Genomic DNA, 22,322 nt, shown 5'->3' with positions numbered 1-22,322 from the left:
TTTAAACTCCACTAGTGTATAGATCAACTTCTACCCTCTTCCTTCCTTAAATATAGACATGACTTCTGGAGCCGTTGCAGCCATCTTGTGACCATGAGATCTCAAGCATAAGGATGAAAACCAGCAAGCTAAAGATATCCAAGAAGACAGATGGGAACTCTTGGGTTCCTGATGGCATTGTGGAGGCCTGAACTACCGCTCCAAACACCCACTGAAAGATGAGAAAAATGGTCCTCTATTTGTTTGGGGGTGGAATTCAGGCCAATGGTTCTCAAAGTGTGGTATCTGCTTGAACAGCAGCGTCAGCATCACGCGGGAACTTGTTAGAAAACCAAATTCTTGCCCTCCCCACACCACCCAGACCTGCTAAATCAGAAACGCTGAGCCATCTGGGTTTTAACAAGCCCTCGAGGGGTTCTGACCCACATTGAAGTTTAGGAAACCGCTGGTCTAACACTGGTCTGACGGCAGGTCTCCTTGACGCCACACCCCTGAGCTTTTGGTCAAAGCTTTTTCTCTGCCTAGGATGCCCCATTTCCCCCTCCTCTGCCAGTCTCTTTCATTAAATGAGTTCATTTTAATCACAGAAAGCCAGAATGGCGGAAAATTCCCCCGCCGCCGTTTGGCGAGGTGCGTGATGATTTTCTGGATTTGGTCTCAGCTGTCTCAGAGGGCTGCATGGAAGCAAAAGCTACAAAATTGCCCCGGTTAAAAAATTTTCTGGTTCCAGCTGGAAAATCTGGACTAGGGTTTGTCTCTCCCCTTTCACATGGACCAGAAGGAGTGATCGGCAGCACCAACATCCTTACTCCAGCAGCCACACGCTCCCCGAGGCCCCCTCTCCACAGGGCCACAGTCCAGCCTGGGGCTCGTCCGCTGCGGGCCGCTGGGATGGCGGAGTTGTTCTAGTGCGCTCTGCTGCATAATGAGCCAGGCAGAATCCGGTAGCTTAGAATGACAGCAGTTTATTCTTTGCCTGATTCCGTAATCGCCTGGGCCCTTGCTCTGCTTGTCTTGCCCGTATCCAGCCAGAAGGTCAGCCGGGGACCAGGCCAGCCGGGGTGGCTGTGGTGCTGTGTCCTGCTCTCTGCACGTGGTCTTTTATCCCGGACGTCTTCACAGCCCGGCGTCTCAGGGCAGAGTTCCCAGAGGGCAAAGGCAGAAGCTGAAAGGTCTCTTGAGCTTTAGGCTCCGAAAGTGACGCAACCTCACTTCTGCCCGATTCTGCGGGTGGAAGCCGGGCGCAAGGCCAGCTCAGACTCATGGGGGAGGAGAAAAGGGCTCCACCTCCGCGTGGGAGACTCAGCACAATCGTGTCCCGTAGGGGCAGACGGACTGGGATGGAAGGATTTGTAGCCATTAAAAAATCGACTGCATCCGCCAGCTGGCCACAAATGATTCACTTTCATTGCCAGAAGCCATGTGTACCCTGCTCCCAAGACTCCACATGCCGACCCAATTACGTGTCAGGCTCGACACCCCGAGCCTCATGGTCTAGGCCAGGTCTGCATGTGGATGGCTCCTGTTCATCAAAGACGAATGACCTAACCCTCACACACTCAGTGTACAACGGCGAGACAATATGGACGCTTCCTTTTTAAAGAGGGAGGAACAGCAGGCACGCGGCCACCGCTGGTCCGTAGCAATTCTGAAATCCGACCAGGCACAAGTCCTGAGTCCCCCTGCTCTGGAGACAGGACGTGCACCTTGTCTGACTGCTGGGGTGGCCCTCAGTCCCTTGTTCCCATCAGCTGTCCTCTCCCCCTGCTGGCTCTTGGCTCTGCTCTCTAGAGATTCTCTCTCCCCATAAGAAATATTTGCCGCTGAGTCATTTTCTTGGCCTGCTTCCTGCTTGCGAAACTTAGGGGACTGTTTTCATTTTGAACTCTTTCAGTCCGTGTTCGTCCACACCAGAAGTACTCCGGTCAGTACAATTCTCTCAGATGCCAGCGGTTTCCTATGAATCATATCTGGGGGCACTCAATGCCCCAAAGGACATCATTCTTTTCGAGACAGATCTCTCTCTACTTTGGGTGCTCCAGACTGTTATAGACCAGAACTCATAGGATTCTTAAAGTACACAGCTGAGAAGGCCGATGAGGTCCAGCCTGAAGTCACTGTGAGGCCTTAACAAAGGATCCTACAGCCACGCGCTGGATTCCGTCTTTACCCCAAGGACATTTTTCACTCTGAGAATCCTTTGTGAGGAGGAAGTAGGGATAAGAAACAGTGCTATTTTCCAGACCAGCGTGTCCTAGTGGCTTCATATTGCCTCTGAATTCTGCTTGCAAACTGAAGACTTCTCCCTTTAGCCCATTCCTCTCTAAAAGTTGGTGCGTTCTCTCCACACTTTACTTGGGAAAACCCGAGCCTGATCCGTAATTCGTTTGTTTTTCTACCTTCCAAGTTTTATTATCCATAATTATGTATCTTCCAAGTATTATCCATAATTTTCTATCTTCCAAGTTTCCACAGGTGACAACCTTGCCAATTGTTCTGCTGCGATGTAACACGTGTCACCCTTTCTCCAGCCTCCAACAGCAACTTCCTCATCGTTCATCCAGCTCCCACTGACGGGTCCCTCTGCCCTTCCAGCCTCCACCCATCTTCTGGGTCCCAGAGCCAGTGCGCTTGGTTTAGCTTTGGGTACGAAACCAGCCTAGGTCCCGGGTGCCAATTTCTGTAACTGCTATCAAATTCTGTATCAAAAAATGACACCCCGACTTAGTGGTTTAAAAAAAACAACGATCTGGGATTTCTCACGATCGTCCGAGGGGCCCTCTGCTGTTTGTCCTGGGCTCACTCACAGAGCTGCCATCAGCTGGGAGATTGGCTGGGCTGGAAGGGCCCGAGGCCTCACTCACACAGCGGGGGCGGTGCTGGCTGTGGGCCAGGGCCTCGCTCCTCCCCGTGGCCTCTCGTCCTCCAGGAGCTGGCCGGGGCTTCCGCACATGCCTGGGCTCAAGGCAGAGTTCCGAGAAGGGAAAAATGTGAGCTGAAAGGCCTCTTGAGGCCTAAGCTCTGAGACCCACACAGCCTCACTTCCGCCAGATTCTGTTGCCACACGCTCAGCCTAGAGTCCAGGGGACGCAGAGACAGCCTCCAGCTCTGGTGGGGAGACTCAGCGCCGCGTGTGGCAGAGGGGCAGACTGCAGTGGGGGGATACCCGGCCATCGCACAGTCAACAGCAGGGTCTCCCTTGCCGCCCGCTTCTCTTTGATCCCACAGATGGCTTCATGCTTCCTCTGAGTGCTGGTTATTGCAAGCCCACTCTTGGTTCCTATTTTTCTCTTAGGGATTGTTCAGCTGAGAGGAATAGAAACCACTCGAAATAGCTCGAGTAAGGTCAGGGAGGGTACAGAGGTCCCGGCAACCAACAGGTGTCAGACCTCATGGAACCCGGAGCTGGGAGAGACCCAGAAAGAATCTTCTTCTCCTTTATTCCCCCTCTCTCCATCTTCTATATGGTCTTTTTTCTACGCTTCTCTCTCTCTCTTTTCTCTTTTTGTGTACTCACAGCAGTGCCCTCTTATCCACAGTCTCACCTTCTGTGGTTTTACTGACCCACGATCAACCATGGTCCAAAAATCTTAAATGGAAAATTCTAGAAATAAACAATTCATGAGTTTTAAATTGCGAGCCGTTCTGAGCCCCATGATAAATGTCTTGCCTTCCTGCTCTGTCCTGCCTGAGACGTGACTCATCTCTTCGTCCAGCGGATCCAGGCTGTGCACGCCACCGGCCCGTTGGTCCGTTAGTACCCGTCTCGGTTATCAGAAGGACTGTCACGGTGTCAAGAGCTCGTGTTCAAGGAACCCTTGTTTTCCCTAATAATGGCCCCAAAGCGCAAGAGCAGTGATGCTGGCAATTCGGATGTGCCAACGAGAAGCCGTCAAGTGAAAAGGTGAAATTTCTCAGCTTAATAAGGGAAGAAAATGATCATGCGCTGAGGTTGTAAGATCTACGCAACTTTAATTACAGGATATTATTATAATTGCTCTATTTTATTCTAAGCTCTTGTGGTTAATCTCTTACTGCGGCTCATTGTAAATTTTACTTCATCGTAGGTCCTCTCGCGTAGAGGAGAAATCACGATATATCCAGGGTTGGCTCCCATCCGTGCTCCAGGCATCACTGGGCTCCTCCCCTGGGGTGCTGGGTCCCGGCGAGAACCCTCCGTGTGTCTCCTGAGACTCAGATGAGGGGACTTTAGGGGACACGGCCTTGCTGGCCAACCCCTGGCCCTCTCCACGGGACCTTTTCTCCAGGTTGCCTCTCTGGAATGGCTGTTGGGGTCCCAGAAGAGTGACTGTTAGCCCTGCTGCCCTCCACCTGCACCGAGCGGGGCGTGCTGGGCCTGCCCTCCGTGACCGTGTGAGCATCAGTGCATCTCTCCAAGCTCGTGTCTCTCCATCCGCAGGGCGGGTGTGAGTCTCTCCCTCGCACATGCGGGGGGTCCCGGGTCACAGATGTCAAGGGCTAAATACCGCTTACGGTGCTGGAAAGGCTAAAAGCTGATGGCTGGGCAACAATAATGATAACCATTAGGAACATGTGTCACTGGTAACAAACTCCCTGGCCTGGGAGTCTGAGGGCTGGATCTCCACGGCTTGAGAGGACCTGGACCCCTCAGCCCCGGGGATGTGATGAGTGGTGTCAGTGTGGTGTGAGCAGTTGAGTGACACCTTGGGGCTCCTTGACGCCTGGGGGCGTCAAATGTGTGTGAGTGTGTGTGTGAGTGTGTGTGCACGGCAGGCCTCTGAGCACCCACAGCTGCCACATTCTAGCTCTTAAATCAGCCACAGCCTGACCGGGGGACCTTGCGGTGGGCTAGAGCAACGTCTCCGAAGTCGGGCTCCCCAGAGCCCTTTCCACGCCCTCCGAGGTGAGCGACGTCCCTGTGAGGTCCAGCGCCCGGCACCTGGGGAGATCCTGGGATGATCTGAGTGAACTCTGGGGACAGATAACCCATCGGTGGATTTTGCACACGTGTTTTCTCATTCCTTCTGCTTTGTGGCCGCAGCCTGCTTGGAGCGCCTTGTTAGAACAGGGGGTCAGGACCCTGTCAGGTGACACCCACATTGGTGAACTGGGCTCCCAGGCAGCGGCGGGACCGAGGACCCGGGCGGCGGTGTGCCGATGGGGGTGGAGGCTGCGGCCCTGGCTTGCTGGCTTTCGAGACCGGGTGACTCAGATGACAGCTGCTGGCCATCCTGCCTCTGAGGTCCAGATGAGCTCGGCTCTATGCCCTTTGTTCCAAGACCCAGGGAAGTCCCCGTGACTCCGCAAAGCCTCCCCTGTACTTCTGCTGTTCCCAGTCCGAGCGGGGCGCAGCGGGCGCCCGGGTCCCCACCCTCCTCGCTGTCCCTTCTCCTGGGTCCCTGATTCCTGGAAGTGCTGCCTCTGCTCTGTGCCTCACTGACCCCGACATTGGCTCGATTTCCAGAACAGCAAGAACAACAAACATTTACATAAAATATTCATGCGGTCAGTATCTTCTACTGAGAACTCTTTGGGGAAACCTGGGGGGCGGGGGCCTCGTCTCAGAACGCACAGCCGCTGCCTCTTCCCTTTGTCATGAGTGTAGCGGAGCAGCTGTGAGCACGGCCTCGGGGCCAGACGGCCTGGGTTCCCATCCCAGCTCTGCTGCGACGCACCGGCTGGGCCACCCTGGGCATCTTCCCCCACCTCTGGGGGCCTCCTTAAAGTGAGGTTGCCGATGGCACCGCTCCCAAAGCTCAGACAAACTGAAGAACCAGCGATCGTAAGGTACCCACAGCGTAGTCCAGCTCGCAGGAAGGCCTCCAGCAGCGACTGGGATGTTTAACCTTTCTCACTTTGACAACTGGGAGTTACCACCCCACCTGCTCCGAAGGGTACTCGTGAGGGTGAAATGACTCCCGTGCGTTGTGGACATCTGTTTTTGGCTCTTTTCGGGGGATGCGTGCTGCCAGGCCTCCAGCTCCCGTGGAATTCTCGTCCGCGCGGTGTGGGTGGACCCGGTGCCCCTCTCGTTCCACGGAAGACCTTGGCCACCAAGGCTCAGGCCGGGGACCCCGCCTCCGCCAACTGACCGTCTCCCCTCTGGGTCCCAATGCAAAGATGCGGGAACGGATGGGCAGTCCTGTCAGAGGGAGCGGCGGCCACGTGCCCCAGCCAGCCCGTCCGTGAGCGTGACCGTGGCTGTGAGTCCTGCCCTGGGGCCACCCTCGGTTCCCATCAGTTTTCCCAGCCTGATTCCCAGCCTTCTGAGCGCTCCCGTGTGCTCCCCAATCTCCATCTGTGGCAGAAACTTCTGGCTGCCCCCAGTAGCCATCTCCCGGCTCACAGAGTAATAGACGAGTTCGCTGGGCCAACGGCCGTCAGGGTACAGCTATGCCGCCCAGCTCCCTCGCTCCGGGGGGCCCGCTGAGCAGACCACAGATGGTGGAGTGTGAGCGGAAGGGACATCCGCCTCCCCGATGTCCCCTCCTGCCGGCTGCTGTGCGGAGACATGCATGTGCCTTCCTGGACCACGCGCTGAGGGCCTGAAAAACTCATGGAGCAGAACCACCTTAGCATTTCAGCTCCTCGCTAAGAAAGAAAGCCATTCATTCTCATTTAAGCCATTTTACTCTCTGGGCTCCCTCCTCCGTAGCCACAGTCCTTGCAAGCTCATAGACCTCACAGGCTCCCCCAGCTTCAGGAAGCCAGACGCGGTTCCTGTGTCTTTTCTTTCTTGTTCTTTCCTGTTCTGTGCTTTTCCTTCTCTCCCTTTCTCCCTCTTCCTTTTCTTTCTGTCCTTTTTTATTATCAAGCCGTGGATTTCTGCCATGTGTTAGGCACGAAACGTACCCCCATCCTTAGTGCCCATCAAGGCTCCCGTAGATGTGAGCTCTGATTCTGCTGCTCTCCGGTGTTCCTCACCCCCCGCTGTCCTGCGCGCCCCGGCCGCTTGCAGTGTCTCCCCTCCCAGGCCCGGTCCTCGCTTGCTCCGAGGATCTGGCCCTGGGCCCTCGAGTTCCTACCTTCCTCCTCAACACTTGTCAAAATATTTTCTCCCAAACCGTGTCACATTTCCTGCCATGAGGAACTCGGGCGCCAGCTGTTCAGTTAACAAAAGCCCCCTTACTCTGATGGGTTTGTTTTGTTTTGCTTTCCCTGTAAGCCCGGCGTCCAACATCTCTGTTCCTTTGATTTTTAGATGGAAAACAAAGCCCAGGGAGCAGGAGCCCACGGCCCATGGAGAGAGGCCGGCTGGGGAGGGGTCAGCAGCCCCGAGCCGAACCAGGTGGCAAGTCAGAGGACATTAGATCTGGAAGAGCCACAAGAGGCTAGGAGGGACAGCGAGGCCCTCGCGGGATGTGACTCGCTGAGCCAGAGGCCACGCCGGGGTCCTGGTTCCGGGTCGGCGATTCTCCTGTGGGATCAGAGGCTCTCCCAGGTTGTTCCCACGCCGGCGTGTGATGGTCCCGTCCTCCAGGGCCTCACGAGCTCAGAGAGGAGCTGCCACACGCTCCTGAAGTCAATGCCGTGTGGCAGAAAGCATCGTGACAAGGGTCTGTGGGCACTCGGGGAGGGTGACTTGTCTCAGAGGGCGCACCGGGAGACTTCCTGGAGGAGGGGGCGTTTGGGTCGGTTCTGGAAGGATAGGGAGGTGAGGACTGTGCAGTCTGGCGAGAGAGAGGGTGAGCGAGCATCATTCCATAAGTCAGTCTCTGACGACATAGCGGTGGACGCTGTAAGGAGGGCTCAGGAGGTGCCAGAGCACCGGGCAGGCCCTGCCGGGGTTGGATCGGGGGGCGGGTCTCCCAGGAGCTGTCATCTCGTCTGGGAACTGGAAGGCAGGTAGCACTTCTCCCGTCAGGGGTGGGCCGGGCTCCCAGGGAGGTGGTCAGCAGAGGACAGTGTGAGGGCGGCCCCCAGGCAAGGAGCGCAGGTGCCCAGAGCACAGAGAGGAGAGACAGTACCAGAGATGCAGGACGAGGCCACCATGGGGTCGCAGCAAGGTGATGAGGGCCAGAGTGCCGCCCAAACAATCAACCGCGAGGGAGTGTGGCCCAGCCTGCTGGTTGCCCCTACTGTTCTTCCCGTCCTGCCTTGTCTCAGAGCTTCAGTTTTTCTGCTGGGCTGCAGCCACTCACAATAAAAACTACATTTCCCAGCCTCCCTCTCAATTAGGTGTAACCACGTGACTAAGTCATAAACACTAGAGTGTAAACAAAAATGTCACAGCAACTTGCAGGAACTGTCTTTATGTGGAGTTCAGGAATCCTTCTTTCTAATGGCTGGAATGCAGACATGACGGTTGGAGCTCATGCAGCCATCCTGAACCAGGAGTTGGGAGCCCTGTATTAAGGGTAATGAAGCAAGCAGGTAGAAAGAGCTTCGGTCTTTGATGGTCATGGGTCTTCCACGCCTGCCTGGAATTTGCCTCTAGATTTTTGTCACTTGAGGAAAACCAAATGGAAAGTAAACAGATCTCTCTTACGTAAGATACTTAAAGCTGAATAGGATCTAAATTGATAATATGGATTTATTGGAAGATGCTGCAATTTTCAGGGAGAACACTCTATGGCGTGATGGAACTCATGATGGTTCTAGAATATTCTATAAGGAGGCAAACTAAGAAAAAGGATATCACAGGAGCCAAGAAACAAAGGCCACAACAATTATTCTAGGAAAAAAAGAAAAGTCCAAGAAAGGAATGAATGATAGTACACTACTTGGCTCAGCCACGACATTTATTTGGCCACAGTTTTGAAACCCTGACTGTGGATTGCATCACAGACGTTTGCGATGTGCCCAGTGCCTGCTGGGGTTGTGTGGTGGCCCTGGGTGGGGCTGCCCGTGAGCCACAGTCCCGTTCCTCATCATTTGAGGGGTCGGGTCTAATACGGATGAATCAAAAGATAATATGAGATGCAAATATTTTGCAGTGTGGAAGTAAATACCAAGAAAAGCAACTGAAAGAATTGAAAATAGTTGCTTCTGAGAGCTGAGATGCGAGGTGGGGAGGAGGAAGCAACAATGTGGGGTTTTTTTAATCCACTATATAATCTTTTAACATTGTACTCTGGAAATAGAAAATTCAGGGAAAACCTGACTTGGCTGTGGTCTTTTCCTCTTTTAAACCCGGGAATCACGCGGACGTACTCCCTGGGGAACACATGGGCCTGGCGGTCAGAGTGAGGGGGGTTTGGCAGCTGGCTGTGTCGTTTACTCATTTTCCAGGGAAGGGAGTGACTGTCTGAGCCTCAGTTTCCCCGTCCGTGTAACGGGTGCATCATACATTCCTCCCGGGTTGCTGTGGGGCATCAGTGCGCGTGGGGTGCCCGGCCCGCGGCCCTCCCGGCAGTGTCTGCTGTGATCGTCATTTCCATCATCTGTGCTGGGTTAGGCATGAGCTTCCTTCATCTTCTGACCACAGAGGTGCTCAAACTTGCGGCCGAGTGGCCTCAAGGGATTGTGGAAGGATTTCCAGGCGCGACCCCCAGTTTCAGATGATTCGGTAGGTCTGGGGGGATGGGACCAAGAATCCGCATCTCCAGCTGGGTCCCGGGGATGCTGACGCTGACGCTGCTGGCTCAGGGGCCGCGCTTCCAGAACCGCTGTGCTACCGCACGAGTGGCTTTGGGTGGACCCGAAGGTGGTGTTGGGAAGCTGACGTGAGGGAAGAGGAGTGGAGGAGCCCCGGCAAGGCTTCTTCTGGGACAACCGAGAGTGAGGGGCGGGGCCTCATCGGGGCTGGGATGGACGGGGGCTCGGGGAGGCCTCCCCAAAGAAGTGATACTGGAGCTGAACTTGAAGGACCGGGAAGAACTTGCCAGGCTGGCTAGACAGGGAGCGTCCTCAGCAAAGGGAAGAGCGCAGGAGAGACTATGGCACCTCCGAGGCGCGGCGCCATCCTTACCACCTCCCATGGCATCCCGGGGGCGCAGCGGAGCTCACGGACGCCGGGCAGCCTGACTGCGCATTTGGAGGTTCCTCTGAAGGCCCAGAGTGAGGAATAACACACCCGGGGACGTGCAAATGGTCTGCTCGCGGGGAGACAGCCGCAGCCTGGAAGCCTGAAGGCTGCCTCACACCCCGCCGACAGGACGTCTTTGATGATTGTCGCGGGTTTCCGTGATGTCACGCGCATCCGGAGAACATTACAGGCTCATAAAAAGCCTTTCATCCCGGCCTGCCGGTTCCATGGACGTGTTTTCACATCCTCGTGAGAGAGGGAGCTGGGGGGCCCAACGCCGGCCTTTTCAGGGCGGACGGTACTCAGGGAGGGCTGGAGCTGAACACCCAGGCGGCAAGGTCACCTGAGGACGCGGTTTTCCTCTTCGGAGCCCTCCTGTCCCCTGGTCCCCGAGCCCGTCCTCTCTTCCGTCTCCATCTCCCTGTTGCCCGGCTGTCTTCTGCCCTGCTCTAGATGTCACCCCGGGGGACGCAGCTCATCGCCCGCAACAGTGATTACACGCTGACGGAGGGTGGCCAGGGATGCACGTGGGGGCTACCAGCCGTGTGAAGGTGCCCACACTGAGCGCAGGATCCAGGGGCCCCAGGCCCTCCACCTCTCTGGGGGAACAGCAGGCTGGAGGCCTCCAAAGGTCCCCGCCTGTGTCCATGTCCCATGGCAGCGTGGTGGCTGCCGTGTGTGAGATGCGTGCGAGGCTGGACGCTGCGGGATGAGGACATGGCTCTGTCCCCAGGGCCCAACGACCTCCCTTAGCCGATGCCCAGGACGCGCTGTCCCTTCCTGCACATTCACGCTCTTGTTCTGTCCTCCAATTCCCGAACGAGGTAGGACTAATGTACCCATTTCCTAGGAGAGAAAAGTGAGTTTCAAGCAGCTTCAGGAAGCAAGGCAGCTGAGAGGGAGGGTGGTGCAGAGGCCGAGAGCAGAGACTCCGGAACCGGCTGGCCTGAGCTCAGGTCTCGGCTCTGCGCTCACGGGCTGTGTGACCCCAGGCAGGTGACTTACCTCTCTGTGCGTCTGTTTCTTCCTCTGGGAGAGGAGGCTCTCTTTGAGGGTCATGGGAGTGCAGGTGCGTCAAGGGCTTCAAACAGTGGCTGCCACGCGTGTGTCAGTTACGACCATTGTCAAATCCACTCGTGGACAGCTGGTGGGCTGACCCAGGCTGGTTCGGATCTCCCATCTCCCGGCTGCCCCTAAAGCCGTTCCAGAAGGTGGAGGAATAAGGACGAGAGGGCTCACGAGGACATCTGCACCCTCTGCTTTAGTCAGACTGACGCGGGTTTGAATCCTGGCTGTGTGACCTCGGCCAAATCTCCTGAGTCTCTGAGCCACAGTTTCCATGTCTTTAAAATGTCGTGTCACGACGTGAGGACCAAATAAAACAAAGGCAGCTCAGCATCGGGTTGCGAGCGGGTTCTGGAGCCACTGCCCAGGTCCATCCCCCATCCACCTCTACCCAGCTGCCTGACTTCGGATCAGTTTCTCTCTCTGGGGCTCAGTTTCCTTATCTGTCAAATGGGGATGATGACACTCCCACTTTGTAGAGCTGCTGGGGTGAAACGCGCCGCCCCACGCAGAGGCCCCTGAACGGTACTTGGTGCCCAGTAAGGGCCACATGGCGCATGCTGAGGTCACGAGGAGCACGTGTGCACAGGCCCTGCGCACAGCAGGTGCTCCGCCAACAGCAGCGTGAGGCGGGGTGAGGCGGCTGCAGAATCCGGCGTCTCCTCTTCCACTGAAAAGTCCCCGGGCCAAGAAGTCGCTGTCCTGATGGAACAGGGGGAGTTTTTTAAAAACACCCTCCCTCAGGCCCCACACCCCGGGGAGTCTGACTTGATGACCCTTCACAGGGCCTTCAAGGTGGATGATCTTTCAAGCTCCCCGGGGCGATTCTAACAAGCAGCCAGGACTTGGAAGATAACTGAGGGGCCCCCTTGGAGTAGATATTCTAACTCAAGTAGATCTGGGCGGGTCTCTCGGAGGAGGCGCTGTGGGAGCTGAGACCTGCGTGGCGAGAAGGATGGAGCCAGGCAAGGACGGGGTGAGGTGTTTCCGACGGAGAACAGAGCAGGCGCAGAGGCCCTGAGGCGGGCGTGAGGTCGGTGTGTAGGAGGAAGAGCACGAGGGTCAGGGTGGCAGAGATGTCCACGTGTGCGAGGGAACAGCCAAGAGCCAAGCCCAGCATGGCAACTAAGGGAAACTGAGTCGCGCTCTGGTCAGAGCGACTGAGTTTAGCCCTTGGACAAGGCAGACGGCAGCTGGGAACGTCCACCCACTGTGTCCCCGGCTGACTGAGCTCCTTGAGCATCCTTGACACGGGGAGCTGGGAACTGCCGGGGAGCCTCTGCGGATCCAGACCTCCGACTCCCGGGACAGCTGTCCCCCGGCATCCTCGTAGGAGGGCCATCAGCCCCAGAAGGACCCTTCAGGACAGCAAGGGGGGCAGTCATCCAGGGTCCAGCGAGGGAGGAGGGGCGAGCGACTGGGCCAGGCGGCTCCCTGGGGCTGTCACAGAGGCCACCTGGGCTGGCGGCCGCTCTATCGCCGAGCGGCAGCTGGGCAGCCGGGAACATGCCAGCTGCCTGTGAAGCCTTCATTAGCCGGCTCCCCGCTGCCGGGCGACGGCTCGGCCAGGAGCAGGTGGCTCTATTTTCTGGCACAATTATCTGGGACGGGCGGGCACGGCCGCAGTGGACGTGTCTGCGGCTTTGTGTGTCTGTGTGTGTCCGTCTTCTCGTGTCGGATCGCGGTGTGTATGTCACATTCTCCTAGGAGAGCGCGTCCTCCTGGGCCGGCTGTGTCTGTGTGCGCTGCTCGCGTCTGTCTGTGCATCTGTGCGTCCCAGTGTCTGTGCTCCTGTCTCGCTCACTCGGAGCAGGCTCTGCGTGCGCCTTCCCACGTGTGGCCCTGGGTGTGCCTGGGTGTGACCGTGTGGTACAGACGGATGCTGCCGCCTGGCTCTCCGGGCCCTCCAGCGAGGCTGGCCCACCCCTGCGGCCCGCTTCCTCGGCGGTCAGGTGGGGCCGCGGGGCTCGGTCCTGGAGCCTCGCCGGCACAGCCGTGTTGACGTCCTGCCCCGGGGCTGAGTCTCGGTCCAGCTCCTCGTCCAGGTGGTGGACTGGCCACTCACCCCCGTCAGCATTGGCGCTTCCTACTGCAGAGCCGGCTGGGGCCCAGCGGCCTCCCCGGCCCGGGCTCTCACGCGGGCTGGGACCCTGCAGCCTGTCCGGGGCCGCCTGGGCCCGTGTGTTGTCTGTGTGCGTGGGTGTGTGCACACGCGCGTGTGAGCACCGGAGGAAGACACTTCCACATGCCTGCATGGCCTACTTGACAGCTGAGGCTCAGGGCGAGGCGCAGAGGACCAGGATGTGACTCTCTCCTGGGGCTCAGGAAGTGTCCCAGCCCAGGGCCGGCCAGGGCCGGAGGAGTGAGGCCCCAGGCAACCTCTCTGGTGATCAGCAGGGAGCCCGTGGGTTTCCACAGAAACACTAGGCAGCTTATGCCTGAACCCCTCCCTCGCCAGCCACTTGTCCAGCATGAACTGAGCACTCGCTCTGGGTCCGGCCTTGAACCTGAGCCGATGTCAATAACACCAACAATAATAACCACCTTGCAGACGCGCTGGGTTCCTGAGTCTCATCCACCGCCATCCCTCCCCAGGGCCTTTGCACGTGCTGTTCCCTCTTGCTAGAGCACCCTTTCTCCTCATCTTCCAGTGGCTGGCCCCTCATCATCCAGGTTTCGGCTTAGACATCACGTCCCAGAGAGGCCTGCCCTCATTTCCTTCTGTGTCACACCTCTGTCACTTCCTGTCCCTCAGAGCTTGTGCCTCAGAGCTTGTACAACCATCTGTCATTGTCTCGTTGTTGTGTGTTTATTCTGTCTTCCCCCACCAATGAATACAAGCCCTGTGAGGGCAGAGCCCTGGTCTGTCTTATTCAGCCCCCAAATTCCAGGATCAGAGCTACACATAGGTGTTTAGTAAATATTTCTTGATATTTAATAAATTTATTGAACACACACTATGTGCCAGCCACTGAGTATTACTATCTCATTTCAACCTCACCAGAACCCACAATAACCCACTGTGTGCAATCAGTATCTGCATCTTACTGATGAAGGACAATAAAGTTCAGAGAGGTTAAGAAACCTGTCTATGGTCACACAGCAAGTCTGTGGGAGAACTAGAATTTTTATCCAGGTCAGTCTGGTGCTGCTACATGCTCTTACCATGATGGGGAGATTTGCTGTGATTGGGAGACAAGAAGAGTAAGAAAAGTCTGGCCGAGGAGACAGCAGACAGAGAGGTGTATCCGCTATCTATTATTGTGAAGTAGGTCACCCCGAAACTCAGTGGCTTAAGACGACCATTGATGGCTCGTGATTCGGGCCAGGCTCCGCTGGGACGGGCGCTCTGCTCCACATGGTGGCTGAGGCAGGAGGCAGGCTGGCTTGGTGTAGATTCCCCCTCACACCGCTGGGGCCGTCAGCCGGTGCCGCATTCGCCTCCACGTGGCCTCTCGGGCGGGGGGCAGTGGCGGTGAGGAGGCTTCCTTGGCGGCAGCTGGGTTCCAGGACGGCGACGGGGAAGCTGCAAGGCCTGGGAAGCCCAGACGTCACCTGCTACCGTCTAGCGGTCAAGGCGAGTCAGGAGCCAGCGCGGATCCCAGCGGGGACAGATGCGGGATGCGGCCCCATTTGACCATCGTCATTATTCCACGTGCAGAATGTGCCCGCCTTGTCCCAAGACTGCCCCGCGTCTCCCCCCACGGCATCGAGTCCCCACCCTCGGGGGGGCCCCCCCTGCAGATCCCTCTCCCCCGCAGGGGACGCCCCTGGGCTAACACTGACGTCCCCGCGGCTCCCCACCTCCAGGCGTTGGTGTCGTGGGCCGGTGGGCGCCCTGTGTTGCAGACCCGCCACCCCATCCCGGGGCCAAGCACTGCACAGACCTGCGGCCCCGGCCCTGCCTCCCTGCACCCCGGGAAGCCGGGGGACTTGAGACCCACGCAGCTGAGCAGCTTCACGGAATTCGCTGGAAGATTCCCGCAGGGATGGAACAGAGGCCGGGAGTGCTGAAGTCTCAGTTGCTATTGCAAAATTTGGGTGATGCCCATTGTTCCTGAGGTCACCTGAAGCCCTCACCCAGGGAAAACGCAAAGTGGGATGATAAATTCATTCATTCATTCATTCATATAATCCTTCAGTCTCAAACTATATTGGGCACCAGTGAACACCTGAACAACACGATACCGGACACTGAGGACGCGATTGTGGACAAGGCAGGGGGTCCCTGTCCTCTAGAACTTACATTCTCGTGGGACAAACACACATTAAACACATAACACAAGGATAAGCATGTGATTTGAAGGAAACATACAGGATCTTACAGGAGCTGGAAGAGGAGACGGGTCCAGCCTGGGGAAGCTTCCATTAAAAAGTGCCATTAAGATGAGGCTCGAAAAGTGAGTGGGAGTTTGCTAGCTATGGATAGAGGGAACAGTGTTGTAGGCAGGGGGAACAGCAAGTGCAAAGGCCCTGAGGTTGGAATATGCTTGGTGTATTTGAGAAACAGCACCAGTGTGGCAGCTGGTGTGACTGTGCAGGCCGTGGTGAGGAGGCCGACTTCCTTCCAGCTCGAGTGGCAGGCATTCGAAGCGGGGAGTGGCGTGGTAGGCTTGCATTTTTAAAAAACTCATTTTCCCGGCACTGACAGAATAGATTGGAAGAATGTCTGAAGCAGAAGTGGGGCCGATGGGCAGCAGTGCGGCTTGTTGAAGTCTTGAGCCAGACGACCCAGCGTGTTACCTCCCTTAATCACTCCGACCAGCTGGTGCAGCCGAGCCCCACAGCCCTGCCTTACACACTTGGTGTGCAGGGCTCAGAGAGGCAAAGCAAGTGCACAGGGTCACCCAGCCATCAAGTCTCAGAGCCGAGATTCAAACTCGGTTCAGCCGGACACCCCCGCCAGCACCGTTTCTTATGCCGAGTGTCTTGACAGTGATGAGAAGCCACTGGACCCTCCCCTCGAACCCCACGGGGCTGGAGGAGATGCTAAGCGGTGGCCTCTTCCAGCCCCTGCACCTGGTCTGGGGGCCTGGGGTGCAAACGCCTTCCTGCCTTTGCAGAGCCCCCCGGGTGCCCACTGCCCCATCTCCCAGGCCCTCCTCCTCGGGCCTGCCCTACACCCGCCATGCTGTCGCCTGTGGTCACCCGGCCTCGTAAGTTCCACCAACAGAAAAGCCACCTGGAGGGCCCCACGCTCTTCCTTCCTGGAAGAGATGGATGACGGTGCTCCTTCAACAGCGTCTGTCACAGACGCATCCAAGTGGCCACTCGGTCACTGTTGGCTTAACCTCTGTGGCCCTCTGTGAGCTCCACAAGGTCAGGAGCCACATCTGTGTGGCTCCTCGTAACTCAGCCCTGGGCACGTGGGAGCGTCCCACGGTTGCTGAGTAAATGGATGTTTCCCCAAAGGCTCCAGGGTTTAAAGATGCCCCTATACTTCAGCAAGTCCAACCCCTAAACTGTTCAGGTGGGGAAACTGAGGCTCAGAGAGGGGCAGGGACTCACCCTCTGTCACACAGCAAGTAGCAGACAAACAGGGCTGGGCCCCAAGTCCAGTGCCCCTTGCTGGTCCAGAAATCAGAGAGTGGGCAGGGACCCCAGGGGGCAGCCGTCCACAGAGGCCGCAGGAACTGTCCCCGAGGTCCCCATACTCCCCTCGGGGTCTAGGAAGGAGTTAGCTCTTGACCTCTATGGCCTGGAGCTTACTCAGCAAAGATGGTCCTTGAGCTAACTGCCCCTAGGCCGGCCCTGCCTGTCCCCGTCATTCCAAGAGCCAGGATGCTGGCCGCGCAGGGTCACAAGTGCTCAACAGGCCTCTCAGCTGCCTTTTCTCTCCCGCCCACGCCGATGAGCATCCCCCGCTGGAGCGCCAGCTTCCTCGGAGCACCGGCTTCTTTTGTCCATGCTGCAGCTTCAGCTCCCAGAACACTCCCTGGCACATAGTAGGTCCTCAGTAAAGATCTGTGAATGCCTGACAGCCCACTAGGGTAGAGTGGCCAAGACTGGGAAGCGTGTGGGTTTTGGTGGAGCCACACTTGAAACCCACACCAACAGGTTCCCATCCTGGTTTGGTCCCTTACCTGCTGTGTGATCTTGAGCAAGCTGCTTAACATCTCTGGGTCACAGTTCTTCCTATGTAAAATGGCGATGTTCTGGGACACCGTGTCCAAGGTCTGGCAGTGATTGATTTCCAGCCTGCACACTGGACATCCGCAGTCAGGTGAAGAAAATAAGGGCCAGGAAGCACGAGGCTCTGGCCCGAGGCCACGCAGTTTGAAGTAGATTTGGGGTCCGCCCTAAATTAAGCTCAGATCCTGCTGACTCCAAATCCACCAATTCTTTCTGCTTCCTTCCCCTCGTTTCTGCCTCTGCCCCCCAAGGATGGGACGAGAGGATCTGGCAGGCGGGCCCTGCTTGGCTCCTTGGCCCTCAAGCGCCTTCCCTCTCGCGGCAGCTCCAGCCGGGAGGGCCAGCTGGACAGGACGCGGTGCCCCCAGCGCATGATCAAAGTTTGTTTCCCCGGCGGCGACTCGCAGGTGCTTATTTCCTTTTAAAAGGACGGTACCAGAGGAGCGTTTCTGGTTTGATTTGTGTCTTCTCCCCCTCCACTCCCCGAAAAGCTGCCGGGAAAAACATTCCAGACTCTGCCGCCGTCCCCTCCCAGGGCCCCCTGGCCGCACGGAGGCTCAGGCACAGACCTCCTCTCCTGGCGGCCCGAATGGTGGCCCTGGACTCTCTCAACGCCCGTCTGCAGGCCGTGTCTGGCTGCGCCCGCCCGGGAGGTCCGAGGCCCCTGGGCCCCCACCTGGACCCGAGCAGAGGAAGCCACGCCGTCCGGTCCTCCCGCTGCAAGGGGCGGCTTGGGGACAGCGCGCTCGCCTGATGTAGCTGGTTGTGGTTGTTGCTGTTGACATAACCTATTATTTGCAATCTGTTTAAGACTCGCCCAAAGTTGCAAAAATAGTTCAGAGAGTTCCCGCGTACCCTGCACCCTGCTCCTCCCGGCGACGCTGTCTCGAGCAACCCAAGGATGCAGTCAAAATCAGGAAACTGACCTCGGCACGATGTTATCAGCTTAGACACAGACTCGACTCAGATTCCATCAGTTTTCACACGTGCTCCAATTGTACTGTTTTGTTTTTATTTTTTTAAAGATTGGCACCTGAGCTAACGTCCGTTGCCGGTCTTTTTTTCTTCCTTCTCCCCAAACCTCCCCGGTACATAGTTGCGAATTTCAGTTGTGGGTTCTTCTAGTTGTGGCATGTGGGACGCCGCCTCAGCATGGCCTGATGAGCGGTGCCGTGTCCGCGCCCGGGATCCGAACTGGTGAAACCCTGGTTGGCTGAAGCGGAGCACGTGAATTCAACCACTCGGCCATGCGGCCGGCCCCCGAGTTGTACTGTTTTTGATTTCCAATTTTTATCCGTTGCTGGTTGAGGCGGTTGGTTAAGACAAGCTGCAGTTTCCAGCCCTTTCTTCTCCTCTTCTGCTTCTCCAGTTTCGATTCCTTCCGCTGACCCATGTCTTCTTCACTCCCTATCACTCCCTTCACGTGCCTGTATCGTTCTGTGTGGTTTTCACTTTCAGGCATTGCTCACGGTTTCCCCGCCATAGGAGAGGCGGTTTGTAATCCGTCTGCTCCCCTGCCTCTGACCCCCCACTGCCGCCCCTCTCACTCTCCCCAGTAGCTGCGCCGTGATTTTTATGAGACTGGTACTCAGCGTTACAACTGTTACAATTTCTTCATTTGCATAGTTTCCTGTATACTGGTCACTAACTTTTTCTTTTTGCTGAGGAAGACTGGCCCTGAGCTAACATCTGTCCCAGTCTTCCTCTACTTTGTATGTGAGACACCGCCACAGCATGGCTTGATGAGTGGTGTGTAGGTCTGCACCTGGGATCCAAATCCACGAACCCCAGGCCCTGAAGTGGAGCACACAATCTTAACCGCTACACCAGCGGGCCAGCTCCCCCCATCACTAATATTTTTTAACCTCAAACTCTTTGCCAATTGTCCAAATCTTTCCCAGGACTTTTACTCACATCTGACTTTTATCAGTTTCACCAAACTGCACATGTTGCCCTCTGCCTCTGGCGCCCTGGGCTGTCTCTCCCCCGTCTGCCTGCGGACCCGCCACCTCTCCTTGGAGCCGGATGTCCTGCCTCCTGGACCCCACCTCGTCCTGCTCCCTGGCTCAGTCCTCCTCTCAGCAGAGCGCATCCTCTGGCAGCTTCCTGAGAAAGAGGAGGCAGGAGGTGACTTCTCGAGCCCTCGCGTGTCTAAGGACGTTTTTGATTTTTGTCTCGATGTAGCATTCTGGGCGAGGACCGCTTTTCCTTCAGAATTTTGAAAGCTTTTCTCTCCATCTTCTCGCTCCCAGAGCTGCTGTTGGGCAGGGTAAAGCCCTCCCGTTCTGCTTCTGTCTCTCTGGTCGACTCTCCTCTGCGCTGCCAGCGTCCTGGAGCTCCCTGTGGACCTGACGGAAGTCCAGCTTCAGGTCGGCACCGAGCTGTTGTGGGGCCTTTGGCTTTTGAGATTTATGTCCTTCATTTTGGGGAAATTTACCTCAACTATTTTATTGACATTTCCTCCCCACCATTTTCTCTCTCTTTCTAGAACTCTTACAATTCCAGCATCAGAGCTGTATCAGTCTTCTAACTTTCTTATCGTGTATCTCCATTTTCAATGATTTAGTTTGCTACGTATTCTTGAGAAATTCCTCAACTTCGCCTCCCAGACCTTCAACTGGGTTTTATATTTCTGCTATCATATTTTTTCCCCAGGAGCTCTTGTGTTCATTTTTTACGGCATCGTGTTCTTTTTTCATGGACGCATTATCTTCTGCTATCTCTCTTTGGACTTAGAGGTTTGGGGTTTTTATTATGATTATGCTTTTTATGATTTTGTTCCATGTGTAGCGTCTCTTCCGCTCCAGTTCCTCTGGGCTGCATCTCTTTAGGTCTCTATGTTCACATAAAAGGCGCTCAGCGATGCCTAGTGATCCTTTGTGAGCACTCACGAACCCCACTCGCTCCCCAGCCAGGCCAGACATTGCCTCTTTCCCATGAGCCTGGAGCAGAATTTCTTGCCTTGGCATCACTGCCATTCGGGCAGGGTACTTCTTGCTTGGGGGGCACGGTCCAGTGCACCGTAGGACATTCAGCATCACCACGGTCTCCACCCACTAGATGCCATTGCCCCACCCACCCCAGCCGTGACAACCAAAAGTGTCTCCAGAAATTGTTGAACATCCCCCAAGACGCAAAACTGACCCTGGCTGAGAGCCGCTGACCCAGAATCAGCCTCTGCATCCTTGTCCACAGCACCCCAAGCAGCCGCGGTCACCCAGAGGTGGCCCGTGGGGTGAAACCTGTTTGGCCAACAGAGCTGGGCCACCTCACGTAGATTCAGAGCCTAGCAGGTCACCAGCCTGATTTGTCAATTCTGTGACCCAACTTGAGAGCCTTCTACCTGCGGGTGACTGCAGCCCAGCCTGCCGTTTCCTGAGACTGGAAAGAGGATGGGGCTGGTCTTGAGCACTCCAGCCCTGCCGTGTTAAGGCTCACGCTGACAGCTCTGGACTTGGTTCCCTGGGGCTCCCAGGCCCGGGAGGTGGGCAAGGTTCTCTTTGTCCCGACTGCAGAGTGCAGAGAGGAGACGTGCTGGTGGGCAGGCGTCATGAGGGTCCCCTCCAGACCGCCTTCTAGGCGCAGTGCTTGCCCCCAAGCAGCAAGGTGCGACAGCTTAAGGGGGATCTTCAAAGAGGGGCCCCGGATCCGTATCCAGATCACTGGGGTGCTGGCCAGCCTGCAGGTTCCTGGGCCCCACCCCAGATCTTCTGAGTTAGCATGTTGGGGTAGTCTGGACTCTGCCTTGTGAACTAGCTGCCTGGGTGAGAAAGCCAGGATAATGGCCAAAACACTCAGACACTGACTCTCATGCACATCCTAGCCCTGCTTCTTGGTAATATACAGCCCAATAGCCAATAGTACTAAGAATGGCTAACATTTTTGAGTGTTTGTTGTATGCCAAGTTCTGTGCGAGACCCGAGTGAGCACTGGCCCGGTTAGCCCACCCCTCCAGGTCGTGGGTTCTGTTTACCATCCCCGTGCTTTAGACGGGGGACTGAGGCTCCGGCGGGTTAAGTGTGCTGCTCGAGGCTGCACAGCAGGAAGTAAGAAAGCTGGATGTGAACCGGCTGATCTGATGCAGCGACCGTCGCAGTTACGCTAGAGTCTACGAAGCCGAGCACAGGCTCCCGCGATGGTGGACCATCCACATGTGCACGTGTGCTGTGCCCTCGCCCGCAAGGAGCCCACAGGGATGACTTTGCAGGGCTGCCGCTCCCTGGAGCTCGGGTTTAATTACACATCAGAGTCCCCGAAGGCCTGGCCCCAGGGTGGATGGACCTCGGTTTCTGGTGAGGACCCACGGGGTCGCCTTGGAGCCAGGAACCTAGCAAGCTCCGGGGATGATGTCTGAGTACACGAGACCGTCATGAAACTTCAAGATTTCCTCTTGTCCACTTGTTTAACTCCCCAGAGCCACGGGCCGTCAGAAGGGAAGGAGGCAGCTCCAAAAAGACAGGAAAGTAGGTTTGGGGTTTATGACCGAACATTCGCAGGTCCTCTGAGACAGCAGGCTCTTCCGCCAGGTCAAGAGAGGGCGTGTGTGTGTGCGTGTTGTGGGCTGGCGGTTTATTAACTCACTCGATACATATTTGTCAAGGGCTGTCTCTGTTCCGCGTCCCCAGTCCCTAACCCAGCCAAGGGCCGGCCATTTTACGGAACACCCTTCACGGATGAGCTGTGATATGCCTGACACTCTGAGTGAATGGAACTCAAATCCTTATTTCACAGCAGAGTGGGTGAAAGCATGGATTCTAGAGTAGGATGACTTGGGTTTAAATCCTGGCTCTGTTCTCTGCTAGGGATGTGACCTTGGAAGGTCCTCAGTGTCTCTTAACCTCATCTGCAAAATGGGCACCCTGCCAGAAAGGACCCTCCGAGAACACACACATCTGCGTCCTAGCGCTAATCTTCATTGCAATTATATTCTTCTGTGTGTGCTCATTTTATGCACCACTGCCCACTAATAATAGAAATAGCTCACACTCATGGAGGTTTTGACTTCCAATTAGGATGTAGAGAGATGTAAAAGACCTCTGTTCCTGTGGTAACAACAAGAAAACTCCAGAAAAAATAAAAATCATAGCTTTCTATGGAGCTAGGGAAGAGCAGTGGGATCAACGACATTTTAACGAACTGAATTCCAGGAAGAAAGAAGCTCTTCTCCAGGAACAAG

At 56.4% G+C, this 22,322-nt stretch overlaps 1 protein-coding gene and 1 long non-coding RNA gene across 3 annotated transcripts in view; both read left to right on the top strand.

Moving 5' to 3' along the window:
* LOC139040744 (uncharacterized) overlaps nt 1–21,791 on the top strand; it is a 30,478-nt gene extending 8,687 nt beyond the window's left edge. For both annotated transcript variants that reach the window (XR_011495055.1, XR_011495054.1), the window contains one exon: nt 57–21,791. This is a non-coding gene — a long non-coding RNA (uncharacterized lncRNA). The remainder of the gene's footprint in view (nt 1–56) is intronic.
* TP53I11 (tumor protein p53 inducible protein 11) overlaps nt 1–22,322 on the top strand; it is a 456,279-nt gene that overhangs the window by 368,100 nt on the left and 65,857 nt on the right. The gene's annotated exons all lie outside the window — the stretch shown is intronic.

This window comes from Equus asinus, chromosome 17 (assembly GCF_041296235.1).
Source record: "Equus asinus isolate D_3611 breed Donkey chromosome 17, EquAss-T2T_v2, whole genome shotgun sequence".
NCBI classification, from domain to species: Eukaryota; Metazoa; Chordata; class Mammalia; order Perissodactyla; family Equidae; genus Equus; species Equus asinus.
This window is presented reverse-complemented; position numbering and strand designations above follow the sequence as displayed.